The 17,132-nt window shown below is 36.6% G+C and overlaps 2 pseudogenes; one reads left to right on the plus strand and one right to left on the minus strand.

The window, feature by feature from the left end:
* Nucleotides 1–16,111, minus strand: part of LOC132651130 (zinc finger protein 91-like) — a 310,759-nt pseudogene extending 294,648 nt beyond the window's left edge.
* A 200-nt stretch (nt 16,112–16,311) lies between these two features.
* Nucleotides 16,312–16,744, plus strand: LOC132651181 (single-stranded DNA-binding protein, mitochondrial-like; annotated as a pseudogene).
* Nucleotides 16,745–17,132: the final 388 nt, after the last annotated feature.

Here is a 17,132-nt window from a genome sequence, read left to right on the forward strand (position 1 = left end):
CAGAAAAACAGTAAAAACGATGTGGTATTGGCATAGAAACATACTGGTGGATCTGTGGAATTGAATCAAAGACCCAGAAATAAACCCACACACCTACAACGCCTGATTTTTTACAAAGAAGCCAAAACCATTCAATGGAAAAAAGAACATCTTCAACCAATGGTGCTTGTCTAACTGGATATCCACACATACAAATAGATCCATACTTATCACCCTGCACAAAAGTAAATTCCTTGTGGATCAGATACCTCAACATAAAACTAACATTCTTAATCTGTTATTAAAAAAAATTGAGGAAGAGGCTTGAACACATTTGCACAGGAGACAACTTCTTGAACAGAACACCAGCAGCACAGGCTCAAAGATCAACAATCAATAAATGGGACCTCATGAAACTGAAAATCTTCCGTAAAGCAAAGGACACTGTCAGCAGAACAAAAGGATGGCTTACAGACTGGGAAAGGATCTTCACCAACTCTACATCTGACAGAAGGCTAATATCCAGAATATATAAATAACCCAACAAATCAAATAATCCAATTTAAAATATGGTTCAAGGCTAAACAGAAATTCTCAACAGAGAAATACTGAATGGTGTAGAAACACTGTAAAATGCTCAACATCCTTAAAAATCTGAGAAATGAAAATCAAAACAACTCTGAGACTCCACCTCTCACCCATCAGAATGACTAAGATAAAAATCTCAAGGGACAACTCATGCTGGAGAAGATGTGCAGAAAGGAGAACCCTCCTCCATTGCTGGTAGAATGTAAACTTGTATAACCACTTTGGAAATCAGTCTGGCACTTTCTCAGAAAACTGGGAATACTGCTACCCCAAGACCCAGCTAAACACCTCCTAGACATATATCAGAAAGATGCTCAAACATACAACAAGGGCATTTGCTCAACTATGACTATAACAGCTTTATTCATAATAGCCAGTAGCTGGAATCAAACTAGATGTCCCTCAATGGGGGAATGGATACAGAAATTGAGGTAGATTTACACAAGAAAATAATACTGAGGTATTAAAAACAAGAAAATCATGAAATTTGCAGGCAAATGGATGGACCTAAAAAAGATCACCCTGAGTGATGTATCCCAGAAGCAGAAATACATGTATGGTATATATTCACTTACAAGTGGATATTACCCATACAATATAGATTTCACGTACTAAAATCTACAGACTTTAAAAAGCTAAAGTACAGGGAGAAACATAGGGAAGATGCTTAATTCTCATTCAGAAAAGAAAACAGGATAGATGCCAGAAACCATAGAAAAGAGAGAACAGGATAGGAGCCTTCCATGGATGAACACTAAGTGACTCCACTCAAGAGGTGATTGAAGCAGATGCAGAGACCCACAGCAAAATTTTGTATAGAGCACAAAATGTCTTATTGAAGAAGTGGGAGATAGAAGGACCTAAAGGGGACAGGAGTTACTCAAGGAGACCAACAAAGACAAAATAATCTGGGTCCTGGGGCCCTGCAGAGACTGATGCATCAACCAAAGAGCATGAGAGGACTTAGAACTCCTGCTCAGATGTAGCCCATAAACACTTCAGTCTCCATATGGGATTCCTAGTAAGGGGAGAAGAGATGGTCTCTGAACTCAGTTGCCTGCTTCCTGATCACTTCTCACTGGTGTGGACAACTAGTAAGCCCACAGATGAAGAGGATGCAGGGAGTCTTAATGGAAACTGATAGGCTAGGGACTGATAGGACCTTCCCTATCAGAGGACTACAGGAGAAGGATAGGGGAGGAGGGGGGAGGAATAGTGGGACATAGAGTAGATGAGGGAGGGGGCTACAATTGGGATACAAGGCGAATATATTGTAAAAATTAATGATAAACATGGGTGACAGAATGAAGCATAAATAAGACACAATTTATTGAGAAACACACACAAAAAATACTCACCATCTTTAATCATAGATCTAGCTAGAAAAAAAACTTAGGCAATCAATACCTCAAATGACAAAGACAAATAATGTATGTTTAGTGTCCTTCTTGGCACTATAGTAAAAGAGAATGTGATAGGATGCATACAATATCATTGGAAATCTTTCCATGAACTGAACATGGAGTGACTTGTAGGAGATGAGATGTTGATTTACTTTCTCCCCACAGATTAGCAGGAATGTATCCCTTGCTGAATTCAAGAGTACCCAAACCTTGAGAGAAAACACTGCCTGCCCATGGCAGTGACCTTCCTGTCCTTTGAGAATCCTCTGGGCTTGGCCCTGGCCTGCATGGCTCTGTGCTTATCTTTCAGCACAGCTGTCGTTTTGGGGATCTTTTTGGAGCAACATGACTCACGCATCATTAAATCCAATACCTGGTCTATAATAAAATCCCTTTATTCTTCAAATGAAATTTCTTACCCCTACTTTTAGCAATTTTATATAAGCTGTATATCTAACCATAACTAAAAGAGCTCTTTATTTAAGCAATGCCATATAGATACACTCTATTTCAGAGTAGAAACTACTTCTGAAAACACATTTTAGTAAGTTATGTATGTTACTTTTTAATTTGTGTTCAATATAAATATTCAAATTTTAATTACATAGTAATAATTGTGATAAATAATACAGGTACTATATATTTTTCCCTTATTTTATTTTTTCTGGAGGAAACAGTAATTAAGTTGACAGTTGACATCTTCTGTTGGAAAGGCAAAACCTGGATCTCTGGCAAAGGGAGCTTGCAAAATTGTACAACCACAGTGGAAATCAGTGTGCAGAATTCTCAAAATGATGAAAATAAATCTACTGTATGGACCACTTATAACTCTCCTTGACACATGCATAATGGACTCAACATATTCCTTCAAAAATATGTTCTCAACCATACTCATTGCTATTCTGTTCACAATAGGTACAATATGAGAACAACTAAATATCCTTCGCCTGATATAGATAAGTGAAATGGTATGCACATAAGTAGATAGAAATGTAAATAACGATATTGATTTAGGTAACTCAGATCCAGAAAACAGATATCACATGTCCTATCTACTCTGAAGCATATAGCTCTAGATCTTCAGTTGTGAGTATTCACCCTACTGTGAAAGAAAAGAACGAGTGTGGTGAAAGACTGGGGACAAACCCCAGCAGTTGATAGGAAGGGAAGGATAAGGTGGGGCAGAAATAAGTCACATATGGTTGTCCAAAGAAACTTAGAGTCTTGACTGACTGGCAGTCAGAGTACTTCTTTATTTAGACAGATTTCAATAATAAAAGGTAAATTTACATTGTTCTAAAACATAGATGATATCCTTTTTGTCCCCAGACAGGTGTTTTAACTGTCTCTTGGTCATAAATTTAGTCATCATTGATAAACCTTATCTTTTACTATCATTTTTCTTCATCAATCCCATAACCTGACACTTTTGAGAATCTGGAGGCATGTTTGCTACAGCCTGGAAGCCCATTCTCAGGTTGGAAGCATTCTCAGATTCAATGGCAATAGATAAAAAATCTTTAAGCAGGCTTGGACATATTGCTTTGTCCCAAGAAGTATATTATAAAATTTTAATGGACTGCCTCAAGAAAAACAATTTAGACCAAAGCAGCAACAGTTATTATTAAATTTCTGGCTTAATGCAATGTCTATACGTCATATCTTCATAGAATTTATTTATGTGCTGAATCTAAGTATTCTTTCATTATTTTGGTCATACAACACCACACTGATACTGTGATTGCTGATATTTCTAGGAAAAGGAGGTCATAATACCTCACTTTTAAAATCGTTTTTACAAAACATTCTTTGTCCATCATTATAGTTCCTAGTTTAAGGTGAAGATGTCTCCAGCCATTCATTTACAGCTCCATCTAGTCATTGGGGGGCATATCATATGTAACTCCTAATCTTATATGCCAAGTAATCACCTGAGGATACGGAAGTATGAGGTATTTAATCTTAAATGCTATAAACTCTCCCAGCACTACAAACTTTGTTTGCCTTTTTAAGAGTATGTTGTTCTGATTTTCTTCTTGAGGAAGCACAGGGGTAGATTTTGCAAGACTATCATGAAACATAAAGGTAAACACATTTGCAGGTAACTGAGAGTGAGAGAACCCAGACCCCAAAAGAGAAATAGGGTATGTATTTGCTTTACATATATATTAGTTTCAAGATGTATGATATGCAAACAACTAACATAATACTGCAGGGGATCATACAGATTAAGAACTGGAGGGTAGGGGAGGCAGAGATTTCTCCATAGGAAAGGGAAATAAAATACTTGGTACAAATGGAAGGTGAGCTAAAAAGATAGAATTTCAGGGATTGGGAAAGGAAGAGGGCAATGAAAAGGTAACATGAGGAAAGACAGGTAAAATTAAGGGTCATTTGTTTGGTACAGTGGAAACCTAATGCAATTGAAGTGTTCTAAAATATATACATATAAGAAGCCAACATAAATGAAATTACCACACAAGAAGAAAGTCCCAACTGGAAATCTCTTTTTTTTTGTTTTTTCATCAATTACACTTTATTCATTCTGCATCCCCCCATAAGCCCCTCCCTCCTCCCCTCCCAATCCCACCCTCCCTCCTCCCTCTGCTTGCATGCCACTCCCCAAGTCCACTAATAGGGGAGGTTCTCCTCTCCTTTCTGATCTTAGTCTGTCAGTTCACATCAAAAGTGGCTGCATTGTCCTCTACTATGGCCTGGTAAGGCTGCTCCCCCCCAGAGGGAGGTGATAAAAGAGCAGGCCAATCAGATTATGTCAGAGGCAGTCCCTCTTCCCATTACTATGTAACCCAATTGGACTCTGAACTGCCCTGGGCTACATCTGTGCAGGGGTTCTGGGTTATCTCCATGAATAGTCCTTGGTTGGAGTATGAGTCTCTGGGAAGTTCCCTGTGTTCAAATTTTCTTGTTCTGTTGCTCTCCTTGTGGAGACTCTGTCCTCTCCAGCTCTTACTATTTCCCAGTTCTTACCTAAAATTCCATTCCCTCTGCCCAACAGTTGCCCATCAGGCTCAGCATCTGCTTTGATAGTCTGAAGGGCAGAGGCTTTCAGAGGCCCTCTGTGGTAGGTTCCTAGGTTGTTTCCTGTTTTCTTCTTCTGATGTCCATCCTCTTTGCCTTTCCGGATGGGGATTGGAAATCCCTTGTCACTAAGTAAAGCATCCAGTACTGGTAATATTTAACTGAGGTATTGGCTAAAGTAGTGTGATTGTAATGCCAAAACTATACAGGCTTTTGCCAAGACTATAGGCTGCTCTTCACAAATTGACTGCAATGCCCTCTTGCTGGAGACAACACTTACACTTACATGGAACATTGATAGGTAGAGCTTGTGCTTACATAGAACCTTCACACTTACATTCTAGCAACTTTAATATGTGATGTGCTCTGCAACTACAAGAGGAGAAATATAAACACTAACCCAGCTACCAAATTTTTGAACTATAACAATGCTCTACCTGTAAGACATATTAGTGCAAGAGTTGTAGGAGTAAATACTAATCTATAGTTTGACTTAAGGCCCACTTCACATGATGCAATCCACACCTGACACTGGTTTATTGATCAAGAAAAAGAAATTACACACCCCAAGGATCTGGGGAAAAGCAAATACTACATTCTACTAAAAGTAATAAAATGACCATTGACACCATTCTGCTATACTCATAGACCAGTATCTTGTTCAGCCATCATCAAAAAAGTGTCATCCTGAATCTGATGGAGACAAATGCAGAGACCCATAGAGAAAATAGACAGTCAGTGAGAGATCTCAGAATATGCCCTTCAGGCTCTTTAGTAATTCAGCCAGAAGAGTGTAAGAGCCAGAAAAGAAAGAGGATATCAAAGAACAAATCACCATAAATTAAGACGACTGAAGAATAGATGAACTGTGAGAGACTGAGGCAGCATGCACAAGGCCTTTAGTGTTCTGTCCCTAGCCCTATCTCTAATTGATAAGTGCTTGCAAATGAAAATGTAGTTTTCTCCAAGGTATACTCATTGTATCCAAGGGACTATTCTTAATTGTATTTTTAAGAGTACATTCTAATAGGTAGATGGCCAAAAATTTCCCTCACTGGCAAGTTTGGATTCTCATGTCCTAGAATTCTGACATTCATTTAAAAATTTTTATCATAGTTCTCATTTTAATTTGCTGAAGATCTTTTCTATTTTTAAAGCTACATGTCCTCTGTGTGTATACCATTGTTTCAAGTTTAATATTTTGTGAGATTCCTGCATGTTTGAGCAAGTCTACATCATTTCCCATCTTGGGCTCTTTTTCTTTTTTTTTTCCTACTCAGATGTGTTTGCTTTTGTCTTTTTGCTATTTTATTTTCTTGTTATACATTATATCCCTCCTTTTTTAATATGAGGGTGAATTTAGACAGGATAGAAGGGGAGATGGGAAAGAGTTGCCATGATTACAGGAACAGAAGACTTTAATCCGGATGAATATATAAGTAAAATGACTATTTTTAAAAGAAAAAAAAGGAGGAGGAGAAGGAGGACGATGAAGAGAAAGAAAAAAAAAAGAAGGAGGAGTTTGAGAAAGAAGAGAAGCAGGAGGAGGAGAAGGATGAGAAGATGAAGATGAAGAAGAAGAAGAAAAATAAGAAGAAAAAGAGTGTCAAAAGAAAGGTTAAATAGCTATGCACAAAAGATCCAGCAATTCTAAAAAGTGCAAAAAAGTAATTTATGAATAATAAAAATATAAAAAGAAGACAAAACTCACATCAAAATTCTAGAAAATATTTTCAGGAAAATAATAGAAGAATGTATCCTTAACCTAATGAAGAAGGAGTAGCCTATGAAAGTACAAAAAGTATATAGAACAACAATTAAAGTTTACCAGAAAATAAATTGTGCTCAGTACATAAAATCAAAACATTAAATGTAAAGAAAAGTATATTAAACAAAGAAGGGATATTAAAAGTTGCAAGTTGAAAATACTAAGTTGCATATAAATTCAGGCTCTTTAGAGTAACTCCTAATCTCTCAAGAGAGATTCTAAACCTAGAATGGCTGAGACACATTATATAGAATCTTTAAGGAACCCTTATTCCTACATCCAGTAAACTTTCAATAATAAATGATGAATAAAGATATATTGCATAATAAAACCAAATATGAGCAGTATCTCTGTAAAACTTCACTACAGAAGCCAATCAATGGAACACTCCAATCTAAAGTGTTAACCACACCCAAGACAACACAAAGAATGAATAATCCCAAGCATCAAATCAGGAGGCAAAAACCTCACACCATAACTACAAAATAAATGGAAATAATAAACATTGCTAATTGAAAACTCTCAACTTGGGTGTTCAATTCTCCAATAGAAAGACAGGAACTAACAGAATGGACTATACAACAATGTCCATTCTTCTGCATCTATGGAACACTCTTTATCATCCAGGTTGGACAGCATCTCTGTGTAAAAGGATGAAAGGAGACAGGAGAAGAAAGTGGACCAAAAAAGAAGTTTAGGGGAACTTTATTTTATACAGTTCACGCACAAAAAATACCTAAAATTCTTGAGTCAATTTAAAAGGGAGTATTACTGTACACACTGAATGAGGAGTTCCACCATTATCCATATGAAACAGATGACTTGGGCTGGTCCAGCACACATCTACACTCATGTTTACTGAAGCAAAGCTTACCATGTGCTAAGATAGAATGGAAATGATTGTCCTGAATCACGAGTGCAAAATATAATATTATTCAATTTTTTTTATTCGTGGAAAACTTGTACTTTTGTTTTTTGAGATTTTTTAATGTAATCACATTATTTCTCGTTTCTCTGTCCTCCCTACAAAATCTCTAATATATACCTCTTTTGGCTTTTTCAATTTCAAGTCTTGGGGTGCCAATAACTGCTATTACATGTATCATGCATGTGTGTGCGTGTGTGTATGTGTGTGTGAGAGAGAGCGAGAGAGAACATTTAATATTTCAAGAAAGTCAATCATTTTACTTTGAAATTGTGGATGAACTCAAAATGTATCATCAAAAGTTATGACTTGAGCTAAACACAGAAATCAAACATTGTCTGACTTCACTCCTAATTGGGCTATAGGCAGTCAGTACCCTGAGATAAGAATTGAATGGTCAGTATTAGAGCCTGAACATCAGGATGTAGTGGCATGACTTCTCAAAGGACACATTTCAGTGACAAAAAGAATAATATAAAGAAATACTTCAGGGTGCATGCATAAGAGCTATTAATAATAGCTTACATTGTTTACTTGAGAAATATTCTGTGTCTATCTTTAAATCTCAATAACCAAAATGTTATAATTAATGTGTAAGAGATATTAATTTATTTATATATCATTTAATCTTCCATCAATTTTCCTTCCATTTTCACCCTCCTGAGTTTTGAGTAATCATTCTTTGCTCTTTTGAAATTTCAAGCCACTTTTTCATAAACTATTTTTACACACTTAACATCCAAAATTTGATTTGTAAAATATTTTACAATATTATAATACTAGGAATATATAACAAAAACCACTGAATTTTATCAAGGGTATTTATTTTATATAGTATTACAGGAAAAAGGAAAATGTGAAGCGATGAAGTACTATTCTTTCTATTTGTTTTTAAGAGACAGTTGCCTAAGTCCAACCATTTCAGGAAAAAAAACTCATTTTTTTTCTTTTTTATTGATTATTACAATTTATTCACTTTGTTTTCTGGCTGTAAGCCCCTCCATGATCTTCCACCAGTTACAACAAACCTCCCTCTTCTACCCCTATGCCCCTCTCCTAGTCCACTGACAAGGGAAGTCCTCCTTTCCTACTATCTTATCCTAGCCTATCTTATCAAGTCTTACCAAGAATGGCTGCATCTTCCTCTGTGGCCTGGCAAGGCTGCACCTTCCAGGAGTAGCTTATCAAGGAGCCTGTCCCTGAGTTCATGTCAGAGACAGCTGCTGTTACCCTTAATAGGGAACTCACATAAAAACTGAGATACTTATGAGCTACATCTGAGCAGGGGTTCTAGATGTTCTTCATGCATGGTCCTTGGTTGGAACAGGACTCCCAGGGCCCATATTTTTTGGCTCAATTGGCCTCCTTGTGGAGGGCCTCTCCCATCCAGGTCTTTCTATCTCCTGAATCTTCCATATTATTCCGTGCTCTCTGCCCAAAGTTTGGCTATGAGTCTAACCATCTGCTTCAATACCCTGCTAGGTAGATTCTTTCAGAGGTTCTCTGTGGTAGGTTCCTGCCCTGTTCCCTGTCTCCTCCCATTACTGATGTCTATCCTGTTTTCCCTTCTAAATTAGGATTAAGCATCTTCCCAAGGGTTCTTCCTGTTGTTTATATCCTTTATGACTATAGATTTTAGTATTTTAATCCTATATTATATGACTAATATGCACATATAAGTGAGTATATACCATAAGTGTCTTTCTGCTTCTGGATACCTCACTCAGAGAGAGTGGTCTTTTCTAGTTGCATCCATTTGCCTGCCGATTTCCTTGTTTTTAATTGCTGAATACTATTGCATTGTATAAATGTGCCACAATTTCTGTGTCTATTCGTCTGTTTGGGGACATCTAAGTTGTTTCCAGATTCTGGCTATTGTCAATAAAGCTGTTATGAGTATAGTTGAGTAAATGTCCTTGTTGTATGGTTGATAATCTTCTGAATATATGCCCAGGGTTGGTATAACTGAATATTCTAGGAGCACTGTTCATAATTTTCTGAGAAAGCACCAGATTGATTTCCATAGTGGTTGTACAAGTTTATATTCCCACCAGCAATGGAGGAGGGTTCATTTTTCTCCACATCCAGTCCAGCTTGTGTTGTAGATGATGTGATAGTAGACATGAATAACACCAAAAATTCAACCAGGGTACTCCTACAGCTGATAAACAACTTCAGCAAAATGACTGGATACAAAATTAAATTAAAAAAAAAAGTGAAGCCCTCCTGCATACAGAAGACAAATGGGCTCAGAAGGAAGTTAGGGAAACAAAACCCTTTCACAAAAGGCACAAATAACATAAAGTATCTTGGTGTGATTCTAATCAAGCAAGTGAATGACTTGTATGAAAAAAAAAAAAAGAACTTCAAGAAAGACATCAGAAGATCTCCCATTCTCCAGGATTGGTATGATTAACATAGTAAAAATGGCCACTCTACCAAAAGAAATCTAAAGAGTCAATGCAATTCCAATCAAAATACCAGCACAACTCATTACAGAATTTGAAAGAACAATTCTCAGATTCATATGGAAAAACAAAAAACCTAGAATTTATTTAAAAAAATGCCTGTACAATAAAAGATTTTATGGAGGTATCTTCATCCGAGATCTCAAGTAGTACTAAAGCGCAACAGTAATAAAAAATGGCATGGAACTGACACCTGTACTTTAAATCTTAAAGGGCTGTGCATCTACTCATTAATCATTTTTATTAAATTATATCAATAAGCTGATGGGAAAAAATACAAGTATAGGTGAATCACATGGTATCTCAGTTTCAGACCCAGCTTTAGGGTGCTCAGACAGCCAATGCTGCCTTGGGCTATTGTTTCTGCTCATCAACCTTAAAATATCCCTGGCTTTCCTATTAACAGTGTACTTTTCTTAACTTTAAATTGTTCTCTAAGATTTTTTACATCAGAGCCATTAGCAAAAACATCTTCCCTGTCCTTGTTAAACAATCTATTTTTCCAAATTCTTTCTAATTATAATAGTCATTGCTAACAATCTATATCTATGACTCCTTTCAAGGGCACTGGTTAATTCATTAATCTGCTCCAGTAAACATGTGAAAAGAGATCAAGAATTGTTAATTTTAAATGCCAGTGATATTGCCGAGTGATGGGCTAGAAGCCTCCTTAGAGTTGTCATACAACTCATGTTATGAGGAATATGGGCATCATAAGGGCAATGAGCAGAGACATGCTACATAAGAACACAAAGTCCTCAGGAAAATCAGTTCTTGGGATTATGCTTCTCCACGACAAACTCATTGTGACTATCCTAACAGGGGAGCCACATTCCATGAGTTCTACAGCTGTTTTGCTGTTGCTCCTGCATGGCTCTTGACAGGGACAGGTAGCCAAAATAGTTTGCCTATAGATGGATAAGGGGGGAGATGAGGTTAGCTCAGGCCTTGGGAAGGAGAATTCAGGGTATTGCATGGGCTGTACTAGCCTGGAGGACCAGATAACATGGAAGGACTGAAGGATTACTGGGAGCAAATGGCAGGTAGGTTTGATTTGGTATGTTAACTAGGAACCTCTGCCATTACTTCCAGGTTTGAATCCTACTTCTATGGTAACATAAACTTCAGAGAGAGAAGCATGGTCTCCATTGGATAATGATTATCAAGTGAGCCCACAGGGAAGAAAGGTGGCAAAGACAAAGATTCTGTTTTTCTTTTCTTTCCATATATCTTCTTTTATTTCTTTGAGGGAGGGTGGTTACTCAAACTGACTCAAATTTTTGCTCTCTTGTTTTGTTTTTCTTACTATTTTTTATTTTATTAATTGTTTTTATTTTTCAAAATTTATTCATTATATATGCTGATTGAAGCTTACTCCCTCAACTCCTATTGGTCCCATCCTCCCTCCTTCTTCTCCCCAACCACTTTCCCTAGTCCATTGAAAAATGGAGTTCCCCTCCTTTGTCATCCACACATACCTTATCCACCCATCCCTTTAAAAACAGGGAAATAAAATTTCTGCTCTTATTTCTTCTCCATTAGCCACTGTACTCACCTCAGAAGATTTTATACCATGACGATTGCCTTCAACCTTACTGTGAAATAAACACTAGGTATAATTCATTTTAAAGAATCCGACCCCAAGACACTCTTTGATTTACCATCTCACATCCAGAAACGTGAAATTTGAAATGATATGAAGTCTGAAACATTTTATCACAAGCATTTCAGAGAATATGATTCTCTTGCTGTCTGGATGGCTGTTTCCCACCAACCCAGAAAGGCATGAGGGGCAGAAGATGAGGTATAAGGCTTGGAAGACCCACAAGCATAACAGTGATCAGAACACTCTGGGAACCACATCAGAAAGTAAGTTTAACTTTAATTCTAGAAAACAGAGGGTATGTACCCCTTGGGGAGTGACTGGGATACTCTAAGGATAGGTGTAGATAATTGTTTAAAACTGGGCACTTCAAGGATGCTTGATTTGCACTAAAAAGCACATTCCTATAATATGAACAAGAACATGGAACCTAATTATCCTATATTTGAAGGGAGGGGAGAGTTTTCAGGGATCTGTGTCAAAGGCCATGTATCAAATTTGGTGGGTGGCATCTATGTCTAAAGACAGTCTCCAGATGATGTCAGGCAGAGAAAACTCACCCTTGCCATAGTTATACAACTAGGCCAGCAGCAGGGTCATACATAGAAGAGAAAGCCTCCTCCCTCACATCTCAAAATTCAGTCTGGGTTGTGATGGTTTTCAATAGAACCCCTGGAACAATAGGTATGTGTACACAAAGAAACTGCTACAGGCTACCACAATTGTGATACTCTCAGAGAACTTCCTAGCTGGTGTTAGTTCACCATTCCCTACATATTCATCCACTGGAATAAAAGTTTCTTGTGTAAAGTAAGGCAATTGAAAACAGTAAATGTTGAGAATCAGGATTATCAATAAGTCTTCCCTAAACATCTTATTATATAATACTGTTGCATGTAATTGATATTCACCGTTCATTGTATTCTTTTTAAAAATAAGTTTATTTACTTTAAATTCCAATTGTAATCCCCCTCCCTTCTCTGCCCCATGACTACCCTCCATTCCTATTGCCCTTATTCCCTTTCCCCTTCAGAAAATTGAGGTCATTTCCATTGAGCTAGTTTTACAGTTTTGTTGGATCTCAGTGGACCAAAGTACACAAAGGCTTTTCCACATTGCTTCTACTCACAGAATTCCTCTCCAGTAAGGATACTTTTATGATAATGACGACTCTAGATTTGTGCAAGGGCTCACCATTTTAACACATTCATAAGTTTTTCCTCCATTATGAATCCTTTCATGATGATGAAGTTTATACAAATGTGGAATGGTTTCACCATGTTAAAAACACTCACAGGCTTTCTGTCCATTAGGATTTCTTTCATGAGTGTGGAGATTATTCTGAAGTCCAAAAGTTTTTTTTTTCTCATTGGTTACAGTCAGACATCTTTCCAGTATGTGTTCTTTTATGTATTAGTTATGTGCAATGGCTTTACCACATAGTTGTATTCATATGGTTTCCCTCTTGAATGTATCGTTGTCTTAGGAGATGACTGTTACATACAAAGGCTTTATCACACTAATTGCCCTCATCAGGCTTCTCTCCACTGTGTGTTTTTTCATGTTTTTGGAGACTACTCTGCTGTGCAAGGGCTTTATCATGTTGAGTATACGTATAAGGTTTCTTTCCAGTATGTGTTCTTTTATGCCGTATGAGTTAACTATTTTCTACAAAGGCTTTACCACACTGGTTACATTCAAAAGGTTTCTCTCCAGTGTGTCTTCTTTTATGGCTTAAGAGAGTACTGTTTTGTGCAAAGGCTTTACCACAGTGGTTACATTCATAAGGTTTCTCTCCAGTGTGTGTTCTTTTATGGCTTATGAGAGCACTGTTTTGTGCAAAGGCTTTACCACACTGGTTACATTCATAAGGTTTCTCTCCAGTGTGTGTTCTTTTATGGCTTATGAGATGACTGTTTTTTGCAAAGGCTTTACCACACTGGTTACATTCATAAGGTTTCTCTCCAGTGTGTGTTCTTTTATGGCTTAAGAGAGTACTGTTTTGTGCAAAGGCTTTACCACACTGGTTACATTCATAAGGTTTCTCTCCAATGTGTGTTCTTTTATGTCTTATGAGATGACTGTTTTGTGCAAAGGCTTTACCACACTGGTTACATTCGTATGGTTTCTCTCCAGTGTGTGTTCTTTTATGGTTTAAGAGAGTACTGTTTTCTGCAAAGGCTTTGCCACACTCATTACATTCATAAGGTTTCTCTCCAGTGTGTGTTCTTTTATGGCTTAAGAGAGTACTGTTTTCTGCAAAGGCTTTGCCACACTCATTACATTCATAAGGTTTTTCTCCAGTGTGTGTTCTTTTATGGCTTATGAGATGACTGTTTTGTGCAAAGGCTTTACCACACTGGTTACATTCATAAGGTTTCTCTCCAGTATGTGTTCTTTTATGCCGTATGAGCTGACTGCTTTTTGCAAAGGCTTTACCACATTGATTACATTTGTAAGGCTTCTCTCCAGTGTGTGTTCGTTTATGCCATATAAGAACAGTGATATAGGGGAAGGTTTTCCCACATAGAGTGCATTTAAAGGGTTTCTCTCCAGTATGACTGCTTTCATGCCTGCAAAGAAAATTGGCACATGTAAAAGATTTACAACTGTCATTTCATTACACTAATAAATATATTTATCTATATGAATTAATTTCATAATTTTGTCTAATGGTAAAGAAGAATCAAATTTTAAAGTTTTATCACTTTATTTACATTCACGGTATTCTCCTTCATTACGGGTATTTTTGAAGATTCCTGTGATGGTAAGAGAATTTGTTATGTGGATCACTTTTATAGCATCATTTTTCTATAAGAGGTTTTCTCCTATATATGAAGAGTATTATAAGAATTCAGAGTTTTACCACAGCAATCCCATTCACAAATGTTTGTACTGTATGAATGATACTTCATTTACAAAGTGAGCCAGGACAAGCAGAAGTTCCAAATTCCTCTTATTCATAGGTATTTTCAGCAATATGAGTTTGCTGATAAATTCTCAGTGAAGTTGCAAAACCAATTAACAGTAACCATTTATCACATTCAGAAAATTTACTCACAGTGGGGACTACTACCAAATCAATTGTTCTTGGAGAAAGACAGGGACACTGCTTCTTTCAATATCCCTATGCTCATGTGTCTTAGAATAATTTTGACATATGATATACCAGTTTAATTTACAAAAATAATAAAGATTCCCACATTGAATTAACACAGTTTGTTTTTTGTTCATCATAGACATGTCATATAGGGATTAAGGTTTCTCCACAACAAAATTCTTGATTCTCATAAGCTGCTCTTTTCACTAAACTTTACAATGTTACTGCACGAAAATGAGTAACACTGGTTCTACTATAATTTTTTTGCTTATTAGAAGGTTTTGGACACATACTGATCACCAATTCAGTGTGTATACCTCTTACAATATCTGAGTAGATAGAATGAGACTAAACAGATTGGCAGTTCAAGTCAGTAGCTGTAATGTCCATATGATTCAAATGGTATTTTTGTTACAATATTATTTTTTTTCTTCTATCTTAGGGGAGTGCCTTGTAAACACAAATCAGATACCTGACATTGAAGTACATGGAATTATGAGATTTTAATGATCATCAGTACACGTAAAGCAGTGCTGTTTTTACACTGTTGCTTTTCTTTAAAACTTCCAGGACACAGCCATGTGTGCTGGTACATGCCTTCAATCCCAGCACTTGTGGAGGTAGAAGCAGGCAGATCTGTGTGATTTTGAGGTCAGGCTGGTCTAACAAGCAAGTCTAAGAAATTCACAGATACCCAGAAAAAAAATCTTTTTCAAAAACAGAAAATAAAAAGCAGCCAATAAACAAACAAACAAAAAACACCAAACTTCCAGGACACATTAAAATTTAAGATTTATATCTGTATCAACATGCACATAAAGTTACCTTTTATTACTTGTAGAACTTTGAAAATGTTCTTCAATATTATGGTCATCCCAATTGTAGCCTAAAATATAGTACGAGAAAATATATATTATTGGAAATATCATGTTATTATTAAGGTAAACTTAAATCACTATCTTCTGTGACCCTTAGAACCATGCCTGATTTATTCACCGCATTCCTCCTCATTCTCAATTGGAATTACAGAAGAGGATCAATAACAAAGTAAGATTTGTCTCTTTATTTTAAAAGTGAAAGAAAAATTGCAGTCTTACCTATAGCAGTGAGGTTTTCACAGGTCTCTAGCATCACATCTTTGTAGAGTTGCTTCTGGGAAGGTTCCAGCAAAGCCCACTCTTCTTGGCTGAATTTCACATACACATCATTGAAGGTTACCGAATTCTAAAATATGCCATACATTTGTACAAAAGAAAGAGTGGCAACAATATAAATTTATGGTTCATTGAAAATATAATCATATAATTCTAGTGCTTCTTCTATTTATTTTCTGACACTGAAGTGCTAGTGTTAGACAGTTGGGTGCTGTGCAAAAAGTGAAGGAGGAGAAAAGAAAAAGCCTAAAGGTTAGATTGTAAGGAAAACCAAAGGTGTGCTTTGGAAACCTGTGTTAAAGGATTTTCATTAGTTTATAAGGCATGAATATGTAATAGACATTAGTTGGGTTCTTGAGTGATCTATGAATCATCTTCAGTTACTTGGGCGAGTAGGTCAGGACCCTGTCATGAGACAGGGGGTAGGAAAAAACACATTCATGATATTTTATCTAACAACAAATGAGATGTGGCTATCAGGGTACGGTGAACAGATAGGTGACGTCAGTCAAAAGACAACATGGCACTGAATATCATGTTCTGACCAGTGATCAGAGATGTGGCATATCAGTATATGAAAATGGGGGCTCATATATTCGTGGAAGGGAAAGTGGACTATAGTGAATAGATGGATAAAAATAATGTGAGTGGCAAGCAACAATAATCATACCTGATAACATCATATTTCTGAGTGACCAGACAAAAGAAAAGGCATAGAAGCATGATTATTCTTTGATCATTGTTTTGTATATTCTCCCTTCTAAATCATGTACAGTCTACAGTTTAAAAAAAATAAATAATAAAACTTTTCTATTAAAAAAGAAGTGTTAATGTTATCACTAAGTCACTTTAGAAGAAAACTGAATAACGAGGTTTAACTGTGTCATATCTGAACTTTTTGAATAGGATATAGCTTTGGAGTAGACATGCCAATTAATGTGGACAAAGACAAACAGAGAAGAGAGTGAAATAGAAAGAGAGAGACTGAGACACACAGAGAGAAATTAAGAGATGGACAGTACTAAGTACACATCAGAGAAATTTATGAACAGTTACTAACGACAAAAAATGATGGACAAGCTGGGTGTATTCTGTCATGCCTTAA

The sequence above is a fragment of the Meriones unguiculatus genome (genome assembly GCF_030254825.1).
Source record: "Meriones unguiculatus strain TT.TT164.6M chromosome 13 unlocalized genomic scaffold, Bangor_MerUng_6.1 Chr13_unordered_Scaffold_40, whole genome shotgun sequence".
NCBI classification, from domain to species: Eukaryota; Metazoa; Chordata; class Mammalia; order Rodentia; family Muridae; genus Meriones; species Meriones unguiculatus.